This window comes from Protomyctophum bolini (genome assembly GCF_963924005.1).
Source record: "Protomyctophum bolini genome assembly, chromosome: 9".
Classification (NCBI taxonomy): domain Eukaryota; kingdom Metazoa; phylum Chordata; class Actinopteri; order Myctophiformes; family Myctophidae; genus Protomyctophum; species Protomyctophum bolini.
This window is the reverse complement of record NC_137870.1, coordinates 541,530-556,529: the sequence shown is the minus strand read 5'-3', so window position 1 is coordinate 556,529 and position 15,000 is coordinate 541,530. Positions and strand designations below refer to the sequence as shown.

The 15,000-nt window shown below is 43.8% G+C and overlaps 1 protein-coding gene across 1 annotated transcript in view; it reads right to left on the bottom strand.

Moving 5' to 3' along the window:
- Positions 1–15,000, bottom strand: part of igsf11 (immunoglobulin superfamily member 11) — a 109,772-nt gene that overhangs the window by 14,020 nt on the left and 80,752 nt on the right. The gene's annotated exons all lie outside the window — the stretch shown is intronic.

The window sequence follows — 15,000 nt, the reverse complement described above, 5'->3', positions numbered from 1 at the left end:
AAAGCCAGGCGTTGGAGAGGGTGACCAAATGGACCCGTGTTAGACCTTTAACCCGTTCTGACCTGAGATCAGATTCTAAAAAAATGTTCTTCTGAATCCTTCGGTTTTCTGAAAAAGCTATAATGTTTCTTATGTCAGTCGTTCTTCGATTCTTCAAAAAGAGCAGACCTACAAGCTCGAGTCTGAAGAGGTGGGTTTTCAGACTACGGCGGCAGACTGCATGGGAGTGAGTCTGTAGTTCTGACTGCAATGGGAAGTTCATTCCACTGTGAGACAGTATTCTCAGAGAGTGAGACAGTATTCTCAGAGAGTGAGACAGTATTCTCAGAGAGTGAGACAGTATTCTCAGAGAGTGAGACAGTATTCTCAGAGAGTGAGACAGTATTCTCAGAGAGTGAGACAGTCTTCTCAGAGAGTGAGACAGTATTCTCAGAGAGTGAGACAGTATTCTCAGAGAGTGAGACAGTATTCTCAAAAAGTGAGACAGTCAGATAGTGAGACAGTCAGAGAGTGAGACAGTCTTCTCAGAGAGTGAGACAGTCAGATAGTGAGGCAGTCTTCTCAGAGAGTGAGACAGTCAGAGAGTGAGACAGTCTTCTCAGAGAGTGAGACAGTCAGAGAGTGAGACAGTCTTCTCAGAGAGTGAGACAGTCAGAGAGTGAGACAGTCTTCTCAGAGAGTGAGACAGTGTGTAATCCGTAGAGTCTTAATTATGTCCCTCATGACGCCTCGTAGCCTGACCTGACCTTGTGGTCACCTTTCTATCTCCACGGTCACACCAATCAAACACGCACTCACGCACACACGCACGCACGCACGCACGCACGCACGCACGCACGCACGCACGCACTCACACACGCACGCACGCACGCACGCACGCACGCACACACGCACTCAGGACACTGTGAAATCCGTCCAAAACACTACATGACTACATAAAAAAACTTAAGCTACGGTAACTAAAACTAAAGACTGAATGTATTGACAATTTCATCCAACAAATACAAAAACTAGACTAAAATGTCATGGAGGGACTAGAAGAGATCCAGTAGAACTAAATGTCAGGGAGGGACTAGTGGAGAAGAGATCCAGTAGAACTAAATGTCAGGGAGGGACTAGTGGAGAAGAGATCCAGTAAGAACTAAATGTCAGGGAGGGACTAGTGGAGAAGAGATCCAGTAGAACTAAATGTCAGGGAGGGACTAGTGTGGAAGAGATCCAGTAGAACTGAATGTCAGGGAGGGACTAGTGGAGAAGAGATCCAGTAGAACTAAATGTCAGGGAGGGACTAGTGGAGAAGAGATCCAGTAGAACTAAATGTCAGGGAGGGACTAGTGGAGAAGAGATCCAGTAGAACTAAATGTCAGGGAGGGACTAGTGGAGAAGAGATCCAGTAGAACTAAATGTCAGGGAGGGACTAGTGGAGAAGAGATCCAGTAGAAATAAATGTTAAGGAGGGACTAGTGGAGAAGAGATCCAGTAGAACTAAATGTCAGGGAGGGACTAGTGGACAAGAGATCCAGTAGAACTAAATGTCAGGGAGGGACTAGTGGAGAAGAGATCCAGTAGAACTAAATGTTAAGGAGGGACTAGTGGAGAAGAGATCCAGTAGAACTAAATGTCAGGGAGGGACTAGTGGAGAAGAGATCCAGTAAGAACTAAATGTCAGGGAGGGACTAGTGGAGAAGAGATCCAGTAGAACTAAATGTCAGGGAGGGACTAGTGGAGAAGAGATCCAGTAGAACTAAATGTCAGGGAGGGACTAGTGGAGAAGAGATCCAGTAGAACTAAATGTCAGGGAGGGACTAGTGGAGAAGAGATCCAGTAGAACTAAATGTCAGGGAGGGACTAGTGGAGAAGAGATCCAGTAGAACTAAATGTCAGGGAGGGACTAGTGGAGAAGAGATCCAGTAGAACTAAATGTCAGGGAGGGACTAGTGGAGAAGAGATCCAGTAGAACTAAATGTCAGGGAGGGACTAGTGGAGAAGAGATCCAGTAGAACTAAATGTCAGGGAGGGACTAGTGGAGAAGAGATCCAGTAGAACTAAATGTCAGGGAGGGACTAGTGTGGAAGAGATCCAGTAGAACTGAATGTCAGGGAGGGACTAGTGGAGAAGAGATCCAGTAGAACTAAATGTCAGGGAGGGACTAGTGGAGAAGAGATCCAGTAGAACTAAATGTCAGGGAGGGACTAGTGGAGAAGAGATCCAGTAGAACTAAATGTCAGGGAGGGACTAGTGGAGAAGAGATCCAGTAGAACTAAATGTCAGGGAGGGACTAGTGGAGAAGAGATCCAGTAGAACTAAATGTCAGGGAGGGACTAGTGGAGAAGAGATCCAGTAGAACTAAATGTCAGGGAGGGACTAGTGGAGAAGAGATCCAGTAGAACTAAATGTCAGGGAGGGACTAGTGGAGAAGAGATCCAGTAGAACTAAATGTCAGGGAGGGACTAGTGGAGAAGAGATCCAGTAGAACTAAATGTCAGGGAGGGACTAGTGGAGAAGAGATCCAGTAGAACTAAATGTCAAATGCAGAATAAATAAAAAATGGACCTTGATATGAAAAGGGTTGAATAGATTCTAAATAGTATTCCGAGGCCCGGCTGGACCTGTGGACCGGCCCCCTGGTGGACCCCGGACCCCAGTTTGACAACCGCCGATCCAAAAAGGAAGCATAAGCGTCCATCTGTGTCAAGTAACAGACCCAGCAGCGCACGCACGCACACACGGGCACGCACGCGCACACACACACACACACACACACACACACACACACACACACACACACACACACACACACACACACACACACACACACACACACACACACACACACACACACACACACACACACACACACACACACACACACACACACACACACACACACACACACACATTATTCTAGCTGAAATGCAGTTACATCTCCCTCTCAAACAGCACCGCTCCAACATGTACAGAAGAACACAGAACATCTGTTTGGTCAAACCATCACTAAACACAGGTTCCCTTGTCAAGGAAAGCAAAACCAAAACCAAGAACCAGGAACAGAACAAAAACACAACACATGTCACGGACCGTGACAGTCTCATCATCGTGCCGTCTGTGGGGAGTGACTGAAGTGGCTGTAGGTTCTAACGTCTAACTTCTAACTGCCCTCAACGGAGATGTGTGGATAAAATACCCAAACATGTCTTGCATGCTAATGTCTTGATGGAAGTATTGACCATCATCAACATTAGCCTACTGTACATCTGAAGTATTGACCATCATCACCATTAGCCTACTGCACATCTGCATTAGAACCATTAGCCTACTGTACATCTGCATTAGAACCATTAGCCTACTGTACATCTGCATTAGAACCATTAGCCTACTGTACATCTGCATTAGAACCATTAGCCTACTGTACATCTGCATTAGAACCATTAGCCTACTGTACATCTGCATTAGAACCATTAGCCTACTGTACATCTGCATTAGAACCATTAGCCTACTGTACATCTGCATTAGAACCATTAGCCTACTGTACATCTGAAGTATTGACCATCATCAACAGTTAGCCTACTGTACATCTGAAGTATTGACCATCATCACCATTAGCCTACTGTACATCTGAAGTATTGACCATCATCACCATGGCATTAGCCTACTGTACATCTGAAGTATTGACCATCATCACCATTAGCCTACTGTACATCTGAAGTATTGACCATCATCACCATTAGCCTACTGTACATCTGAAGTATTGACCATCATCAACAGTTAGGCTACTGTACATCTGAAGTATTGACCATCATCAACAGTTAGCCTACTGTACATCTGAAGTATTGACCATCATCAACATTAGCCTACTGTACATCTGCATTAGAACCATTAGCCTACTGTACATCTGCATTAGAACCATTATCCTACTGTACATCTGCATTAGAACCATTAGCCTACTGTACATCTGCATTAGAACCATTAGCCTACTGTACATCTGCATTAGAACCATTAGCCTACTGTACATCTGCATTAGAACCATTAGCCTACTGTACATCTGCATTAGAACCATTAGCCTACTGTACATCTGCATTAGAACCATTAGCCTACTGTACATCTGCATTAGAACCATTAGCCTACTGTACATCTGCATTAGAACCATTATCCTACTGTACATCTGCATTAGAACCATTAGCCTACTGTACATCTGCATTAGAACCATTAGCCTACTGTACATCTGCATTAGAACCAGTATCCGGACATCCCAAAAAGCAACAGTGGAGACCAGGGCTGGACTGGCGTGGGTTTGGCCCAGAACGGCCGGCCCACCACAACCAGCACGCAGATAGCAGAGACTCTACCGCCTGCTCCGTCACGGCACACACACACACACACACACACACACACACACACACACACACACACACACACACACACACATGTAGTCCGTGAAATAGTGGATTAATCCGATATGATTAATCAGCAATGATATTCTAAAATCATAATAAAATGACTCTGGAATATTCAAGCTATTTCAGCGCATCACATCAAAAACGTCTGTCTGTCGGACGTGAGTTGTTGGACCGCTTGAATAAATGAAATGTAATAGAATTCCCTTTTGCATAATAACATTCAGATATACAGTAAATCATGAACCAAATAAACTGCTCCAACAAAATAGATTGTACTATCAAAAGGAGTGTTTATTAATATCGATTACTGGTTACAATGGCATAAAAACCACATAGCAATGAGCGAACACGTCACATGGATTAAAGAAGGCTACAGTAAGCAGCACAAGAATGGAAAAGAGGGTAGGAGGAGGAGAGTAACGCCTCGCAAAGAGAGAGAGGGCGTGTAGGCTTGGTGGGTAGAGTGGCATGAAGGCCTCAGTGTATCATAGTCTATAAAGAGAGCTCTTCTTTACAACTAGACTATATTATACGCCTAAGGTCCCTATCAAACCAAATGTCGTTTTGAGGCTAGATGTTCAATCAGTCCGACCCACCTGATTGTAAATATCAGCCTTCCACGGGGGTCCTCAATTGTTCTGCATTGCCAGGAAAAGTTCACTTGGTCCAGATGCAGCGCGCGAGAATTTACTTTTCTTCTTAAGTTAAAGTGTAACAAGTCATCACTGTCTCAGAGTAAAACTCGCATTAAACTGGTATATTAACAAGGACTGCTCTTAAGTCCTATAATCGCCGTTTAGACTAGGCGGTTGTCCTCAGGCCGACTGCCTGTCTGCTGTCCTGTTGGACCGCCTGCCTGCGCGTAGGCCAGCCGCTCCGGAGAGCTGCGTAAGGGAGCGCATAGGTGGCTGTGTTGTTTGGGCCCGCTTGCATGCGCTCGGCCAGCTGGGTTGATGCGACCACTCAGCAGAGCTATCGCCGTCAAAGAGCATTCATAGGCGGCTATCCTGTTCGGACCCACTGCATGCGCATGGGCTAGTTGGGGTTGGTGCGACCACTCTCCAGAGCTATCGCAAAACAAGAGCATCGTGTCTTAGTTGACACGATCATTATATTGGAAAGGGTGGCTGACTCTTAATTTTCTGTCTTTCCCAAAAACTGGTTTAAACTGGTTCTTAAGCTGCTGACTTAAAGAAAACAGTTAGCAGTTCTTCATTAACAGTTTTTACCACACGGGGAAAACATCCTGTGGTCATTATTCATTCTTATCTCCGTTGACCATCTCGCCTTACACTTTTGCACTCCTCTGAGTGCTAACACAGATGCGCGCGTCGCGCACACACACACACGCACATACACACACACACACACAATGCACACAAATGCACACGTCACAAATCAGTGGTTAGAAAATGAAAAATATGATCAGCAATCAACAATAAGAATATTACATTTTTCATCAGATGTGCGCCTTTGCTGAATAACACATTTATCAGTGGTGTGTGATATGCATCAAATGTCCACACTCAGCGTGCGTGTCTGTTGGTGTTCGTGCTAGTTGTATGTGCCATGTGGCAGAGGGTCTCCCTGTTAGGGTCAGCATTTGGTCAAAAAGTCAACCTTGTGGTCACTTCAGATAGCGTGACAAATTGTCCGGTCTGGGTTTTGTCATACACCTGTACTCAGCAGTGTTAAAACAGGGGTCAAACTGAGGGCTACATCTTGCCGTTTCTCCTAATTTTACTCACTCAGGAAAAACGGGGTTTTGGTGCTATGTCATCCTTTCATTGTTCAGCACAAATTGTGCCTTGTCAGTTAACACCCCCCTCCTCACGCTACATAATCCCCCCTTAGGACACATGAGGGGGCACGAGACAACGTCCGTGGACCCTCATTTGTCCTATTTCATATCCCGCACTTAATTTGTGACAAGCTGTCAATTTGAGGCCAATGTGTTGTCAATGTTCATGGCTTTCTCTTGGGTGCCCAGTGTAGTATCTGTGGCACAGGGGAGCGGTAGGAAAACAATGCCTGTACTGTTATTTCAGGCGGATGCAGAGTTCCGCTAGTTGCAGAGTAGAATCCAGGAGGAACTGGGAGGCATGAGGCAGTGTCTGTAATGTCATTAACCTGGGTGCAGGTCTTCCTCGGCCTGTATCAGCATCCATGGGGAAGGGAGAGAGAGAGAGAGAGAGCGACAGAGAGCAGGCGACAGTGTATGCAATGTCTTTAGGTGAGGCCAGGTCCCGCTCTGCACGAACAGAGTTCCATGAGAGAGAGAGGGAGAGGGAGCTTTTTCCGAGCACGATCCTTTGCTCCCAGGAGAGGAACGCAACAGTGTCATTTCAGGTGTGTTGCAAGGTTTCCGGTTTGCCCGGAATGATATCCATGATAGAGGAGGAGGAAGCGGTGTCTGTAATGTCATTCAGGTGGGTGTAAGGTTTTTCCCTGAGCACGGCAGGCTCCCAGGGGAAAAACACACAGCAATGTCAATCATGTCATTGCGGGCGGGTCAGAGTCTCATTGACCCCATCATGCACCCAAAACGACATGGTTTCTCCTAAGTCATTTACACTGAGCTCCCTCTTCTATTTGTAAAGTTGTGCTGGTCTAAAGACTGGCAAACCAGGGTGACAGTGAGAAGAGAAAATGGAACAAGGGCCAGAGTAGAAGCAAGGAAATCATACTTTCGTTAAATGATAACCGGATATAAGGAGCAAAAAGGCTCAACATCTAGTGTAAATAAACATTTCGTCTGGTAAAAATGAAACTTAAATGATAAAAAATATAAGGAGCAAAATGGCTCAAAATCTAATGTAAGTAAACATTTTGTCTGGTAAAAATAGGACTTAAATGATAACAAAATATTATGAGCAAAATGGCTCAAAATGTAATGTAAGTAAACAAAAAGGAGTAGCTACATTTGTGACAGATTAACGTATCTATTTGTTGGATTTGTTCCACTAGTGAGTTGTAGTTTGCTCATGTCTCACACTGAAGCAGGGCCGAATTAAAAGGTCAACCCTTCATCATAGGAGTCAGTATTCTGTATAGGCATTTTGAGGTAGCTTTCATAGTATAAGAATAAAATAAAAAGAATGTAAACAAAGGTTACTAATTACACCCTGATTGGTCATCCCGTTTCGGTAGGGGAGGAAGTTTCTTACTGTTTCACGGGAAACAGGATCCTATGTCGCTTAAACTATTTCAGTGAGAAACTCAAATAGACTAGATATAACACGACCAAGCGCTCTACAATGTAGAGCAGCCACAGAGAGGCTTTGGTCTCAGAGTCGGTCAGTTCGGTGATTGTCTGGGGCATGTGTAATTTGATCTGGCCCTGCGAGGCCCTGTAGTCATAGGAAGCTTTCCTGACCTGCATGCTCTTTGCCAAGTTTTCCTGAGAAGATCTGGCAAATGGCCCGAACCAGTCTATCTGGAGGTCTGCATATGGAAACTTAACTCCCCTCTCTTGTGAGGGCGCTCTGGGGTTTGGACTTGAAGTTTGGGACTGACAACAAGTCAGACAACCTTTCACATAAACAACCACATCTTGGTGCATTTTGGGCCAATAAGCTATCTGACACAACACATCGCAGGTTGCCTGGGCACCCTGATGTCCAGCAGTTGCGGAGTTGTGGCCAAAGCTTAATAGGATCCCCCTGTGGTGCTGGGGAATGACCACACGCTGTGCAGCATATAAGTCAACAGCATACACCAACAGCCCCCCGCTCAGTGACATGCAGTCCATTGCTAACAGCAGTTGTGCCAGGTACTCTGTGGAGTCCCTGTCTGCGTCAGGGATAGGTGATGGGGTATCACCAGCAAGGAGCGCCATCATGTGGGCTAGGGCTGGGTCAGCCGCCTGTAATGACACTAGATCAAAATGTCTTTCCACAGGGGCCAGTTTACTATAGTCAATCGGAGGTTCGTCATACAGAGTCAGGGGAACTTTGTATTGCCGCACACACGAGGGCGGGGCACCTGGTTCCGTCGGGGTCCGCATCAGGTGGATGTCGGTGACCCCGCAATCAAGAGAAACCTTGGCAAAGACAGACTCGTGCTTATACAACACCTGTCGAAAATCTGTGTGAAATTTTGGATCTGCGGTTGCGTCCCCCAGCGCCAGAGTTTGAGTTATTTCTGCGTCGAACTCTGGCAGTGGTGGAGGACCGAGCACGCTTACCCTAGCCAGGGTTGCCGTGCGCTTCTTGTGCGCTGCGGCCGTGCCTTCCTGAGCGATGTTGTATATCAACATGTGCTCCTGATCATCAAATTCCATCCTGCCCACTAAGGGCAGTTGATAGACTATAGAGGTCGCGCCTGAGGGCAACGACGTGGTCACATCAGGGGACCTTTGGTCCCACTGCAGTAACGCAGGGCTTTTGCCTATGACCGGAATGATATAACTGGAATCATAGGAATCAGTGCTGATCAACCAATCCAAGTCTGTTACTTTGCGCAGAGTGACGTCGGCATCCAGCCGGTCGGTCACCAATGGGTCTGTAGACCTTCCTTCCACACCCATCATGGGTGTGTCTTGGGAAGTCAGACTCTGCCGCAACTGGGCATTTCCCCCCTCCAAAGGAGGAGTCCCCGGCGGGGAAGCTGGGGAACTAATGCCCTGTAAGAGAGTTATTTCCAGCTGTGCCTTGAGGAGGTCACTGCTGGTCTGGTTGGCCGTTTCAGTTAAATCCTGTACTTGCTGACGAAGTGCTTTGCCTGTCGCAAGATCCAGCTCAAATAAACGGATTAAATTTCCCAACAAATGTCCAGCTAATTTATCCCGTTCGGCTTCAGTATAGCCTCTGGTTTCAGCATGTAAATTAGCTAGAGTTTGGACATTTAAGTGGGTCATGGTCACATCTAATTGATTCACGCAAGGCGTGTCATCAATAAATAGACCAGTGGTGACCTGGAGTCCTTTGATCATGGCTATAATTGGATCCATGTTCACCTTCTGACTGCTATGGTTTTAGCACTAGTAATTTGAAAGCTCTCGGAAGTATAACAATACTCAAAAGCTCCACAAATGATGTTGTTCCGTAACCCTGACACCGGGAGGTAGAATGGACAAGTAGCGTCCTTCCACTGTCTATCAAGCAAAAACAGCAATGTAAGAATGCGCACGAATGAAACAAAGTGGATATATATTTGTTTTTGTTATTTATTATTTACCTATTAACCCCCCTTTTATTTACTCTCTTAATTCCTATCAAAGAATCGAAGCGATAATTTGAAAAGGGAGGAAGAGAGCAAATAAAACTTTAAAAAAAAGAATTCTCAAAAACTAAAATTCTAATAAAATTCAACTTAAACTTCAATCAATCAAATTTAATTAAAAACTTTCATTCCCTTTTTCTTTTATTAAAAAAAAATTGAATCAATGAAATTCAATTAAAGTTCAATTAAAGCCTTATCCAAGTTGCAGTTACCAATGTTCAATCGAAACACTGAGTAAGTAACTGATTGCCAAATCAAAGCTGTTTGTCAAAACTGAATTAATTGAAAACATGAGCAAATAGCCCACTATTCCATTAAAACTATTTGTCAAAACGGAATTAATTAAGCAGTGAGAGTCACTGATTATTAACAGCCTGCAACTAAGACCATTCGCGAAAATTGAATTAATTCAACCACCGGGTCAAATCAAAACAATTTCACGAAATGGAGCCAGCTAAAACAATGAGTAAGTGATCGACTAATTATAACCCGTACAGGTCTAATCAAACTATCACACAGCCACAGTTGAAACTTTTTAGAATTTAAATTGTGAAACCCTAGGCGAAGCTAGGATTCTATAATGGTAGGGTGTGATAAAACAATCACAATTTAGATTTATAATAATAAAGGTCCCCACTTTCAAAACGTTTCATTCATTGTGCATTCAAAAATGACTTTTCTCTACCTGAACCATACGACAGTGTAACGGAGCAGTACCACAAAACCACCACACAGAGTACAAACAATCAAACCAGCAGTACAGTGTCTCTGAGTAACACTATACTTCAAAGAAATACCAATTGAGCAGCTCCGCATGTACGCGGTTGCTGATACTATTTGAACAAACGCATGCAAATAGACCCAGTGAGTGTTGTGCCGTTATTCACAAAAACAGCGTACACATGACACAGATCCAAACGTCTTAATGCTTTGTCCAACCATGAACATGCACGTACCACGTCGTGACACCAGCTATGGCCACTAGATGGGGTGACTGGCTGTGATTGTCACACAGTACGGGCAAAGGGGGAATGTCCAAAGCGCCCGCCGGATGGGCGGCCTTAGTTTTGGACCTCCTATCGGGGGACGGGGCTACGTGAGGTAAAATACAAGATGGCGATCCTGCAATCTAACTTTTTTTTGTAGGCTCCTGACAACAGGGATGTGACTGCTTTGGAGTCACTTGTCCCTTCACAACACAAAGTAGGCTAGTAGTATACCAGCCTGAAAGTCTTCGAAAATGTACTAATACTCAAAAACACCGCACTGCTATTTGAGGTAAAAGGAATGGAGAAACAGCGTCTCAGCACTGGCAATCAAGCACAACAGCAAAGCTGATAAATGCGCACAAATGAGACAAAGGGAAAACGCACCTGTTTTTGTTTATTTTTCTCCCTGCTCTGTAATTATTATATATATTCCTTAACCCCCTTTTTATTGACTCTCTAAATCCTTATCAAAGAATCAAATGATTGTTTGAAAAAGGAGGAAGAGAGCAAATAAAACGAAAAGATATGGGGATCAGAAATAAAATAAAATAAATCAAAAACAGCAAAGAGAGAGAAAAAAATAATAATAATAATTTGAAAATTGAATGAATAAAATAAAAAATAAAATTAATCCAAATTTCATAAAATTTTATAAATTCAATTCAATTAAAATTTAAATCAATTAAACCTTAAAAATGTAATTAATTCAAATTAAAATCGATCCAATTAACTTAATTATACTTCAAATCATTCAATGGGAACTAATCAAACAATACCAAATTAAAGTTTAGTCAAAGTCGCCTGTAATGATCGCTTTAACTTTAAATGAATGAATAAGCCATTCATTACCCAATCAATGTTATCCTGTCAAAACTGAATTACAAAATGTCAGTGACAGTAGCTCGCACAATTAAAGCTGTTAATGGTCGATTAATTATAACCTGTGGAGGTCTAATTAAACGATCACTCAATTACCTTTCAACTTCCTTGAAAACTAAATTTGGTAAAGGCCCAGTGTAAAACTAGGTCCTGTAATAATAGCCTGTAGGCAAACAAACCTCAGTAGCTATTAAGTCAACAAGTATTATATCCCTTAAAGAAAATGTCTCATTTATGCTCATTCACGACAAATTGTGTTAAACTGATTCAAAACGACAGTGCATGGAGTTAGATAGCCTTTCCTAAAATCCTTATACTGGTTTATACCAATCAAACTAGCAGTATGGGTGTTACCAAGTCTTACTATTCAAGAACCATTAATTCGAGCAGCCATGTATGACGTCGTTGCCACTACTCGAGACACAGCGTGCAACCGATGATGTGATGTGACGTGACAAACGCATAAGACACGGAAACGTGTTATCGTATGTCACATCAAACATGCACAAGCCAGCTATAGCCGCTGGGGTGGTTGGCTGTGTTCGTCTGTCAGAGGGGCTGTCGGTCGCACACGACCGAAGCTACGTCACGGCTCTGTGTCCTCCCAGTGGAGGCGTGTTAGCTTGAAAAGCAAGATGGCGATCTCGCCAACAAACCTTCCCTTCGTCAGATTTCTGACAAAAAGGGGTGTGTTAACCGTCGGAAAACAGCCGATTTACAACAACACAAAAAATGGCGCACACTGATATTTACAATGCAGCGCCGTTCGTTCAGTGTTAACAAAAACACTCAAACGTCTCATTCACTCCTGGTCTTAGCGAGAAAGTATTAGTCTTAGCTACTCTGCGGGCACTTGTCAAGTTAAAAAGTCATACTACACACGAAGTGTTTCTGCCACTAAACCCTATTTGGGCACTTGTTAAGTTAAAAAGTCATACTACACACGAAGTGTTTCTGCCACTATTTATTTATTTATAACCCTATTTGAAGCATTTAATTTCGTACTTTTCACATCATCCAGGTTCCAACCCTTTCTCTATATGACATACTAGATGATCAAATATAGAAAGTCGGTTGGCAGAAAGCCGGTTGGCTCACAGTTTTACCGTTTAGAACAGCCTTCGGATAGCAATTTCCGAGGTTATTTAACGGTCGGGTCCTTAGGAAGTGAGGAACTATAAACCCGTTTTTGTTTATTTCTCTTTTCACAAGCGTCCCCCTGCAGAGGTTTAGCTATTAGTGATTTAGAGATGTCGAACGCTTATTACGTCAGCCCTTACAGCGACGTGTGAAACATGAGCATGAAATCCAAAGTTGCGTTGAACTTTGATTCAATAAAAAAAAAATGTACACCGATGTCACATACAAAGGGAAATCATTACAGTCTCAAAAGGGTCCTCATATAAACGGGGCACCATTAATGTAGTCCGTGAAATAGTGGATTAATCCGATATGATTAATCAGCAATGATATTCTAAAATCATAATAAAATGACTCTGGAATATTCAAGCTATTTCAGCGCATCACATCAAAAACGTCTGTCTGTCGGACGTGAGTTGTTGGACCGCTTGAATAAATGAAATGTAATAGAATTCCCTTTTGCATAATAACATTCAGATATACAGTAAATCATGAACCAAATAAACTGCTCCAACAAAATAGATTGTACTATCAAAAGGAGTGTTTATTAATATCGATTACTGGTTACAATGGCATAAAAACCACATAGCAATGAGCGAACACGTCACATGGATTAAAGAAGGCTACAGTAAGCAGCACAAGAATGGAAAAGAGGGTAGGAGGAGGAGAGTAACGCCTCGCAAAGAGAGAGAGGGCGTGTAGGCTTGGTGGGTAGAGTGGCATGAAGGCCTCAGTGTATCATAGTCTATAAAGAGAGCTCTTCTTTACAACTAGACTATATTATACGCCTAAGGTCCCTATCAAACCAAATGTCGTTTTGAGGCTAGATGTTCAATCAGTCCGACCCACCTGATTGTAAATATCAGCCTTCCACGGGGGTCCTCAATTGTTCTGCATTGCCAGGAAAAGTTCACTTGGTCCAGATGCAGCGCGCGAGAATTTACTTTTCTTCTTAAGTTAAAGTGTAACAAGTCATCACTGTCTCAGAGTAAAACTCGCATTAAACTGGTATATTAACAAGGACTGCTCTTAAGTCCTATAATCGCCGTTTAGACTAGGCGGTTGTCCTCAGGCCGACTGCCTGTCTGCTGTCCTGTTGGACCGCCTGCCTGCGCGTAGGCCAGCCGCTCCGGAGAGCTGCGTAAGGGAGCGCATAGGTGGCTGTGTTGTTTGGGCCCGCTTGCATGCGCTCGGCCAGCTGGGTTGATGCGACCACTCAGCAGAGCTATCGCCGTCAAAGAGCATTCATAGGCGGCTATCCTGTTCGGACCCACTGCATGCGCATGGGCTAGTTGGGGTTGGTGCGACCACTCTCCAGAGCTATCGCAAAACAAGAGCATCGTGTCTTAGTTGACACGATCATTATATTGGAAAGGGTGGCTGACTCTTAATTTTCTGTCTTTCCCAAAAACTGGTTTAAACTGGTTCTTAAGCTGCTGACTTAAAGAAAACAGTTAGCAGTTCTTCATTAACAGTTTTTACCACACGGGGAAAACATCCTGTGGTCATTATTCATTCTTATCTCCGTTGACCATCTCGCCTTACACTTTTGCACTCCTCTGAGTGCTAACACAGATGCGCGCGTCGCGCACACACACACACGCACATACACACACACACACACAATGCACACAAATGCACACGTCACAAATCAGTGGTTAGAAAATGAAAAATATGATCAGCAATCAACAATAAGAATATTACATTTTTCATCAGATGTGCGCCTTTGCTGAATAACACATTTATCAGTGGTGTGTGATATGCATCAAATGTCCACACTCAGCGTGCGTGTCTGTTGGTGTTCGTGCTAGTTGTATGTGCCATGTGGCAGAGGGTCTCCCTGTTAGGGTCAGCATTTGGTCAAAAAGTCAACCTTGTGGTCACTTCAGATAGCGTGACAAATTGTCCGGTCTGGGTTTTGTCATACACCTGTACTCAGCAGTGTTAAAACAGGGGTCAAACTGAGGGCTACATCTTGCCGTTTCTCCTAATTTTACTCACTCAGGAAAAACGGGGTTTTGGTGCTATGTCATCCTTTCATTGTTCAGCACAAATTGTGCCTTGTCAGTTAACACCCCCCTCCTCACGCTACACACACAAGCCCCTAAAAATACCACCACTTTTACAGAACAACATATAGGCCTAAATGATACAAACCAACAGACAACCAACTACACAACCCTTTTGTATAGCGGGTTTATTCGTCACTCACTGATATACAGGTACAGCGACATTATCATGACGCCAGGACCTTTCCTGGTGGCCTGCATGCGGCCTATTGGCCTGCCTGCCTGTCCAAACAAATAAAATACAATATTTTTTTTTTTTTTCATCATGGCCGGCCCCCTAGAAAATGGCTTTTGCACATTTTG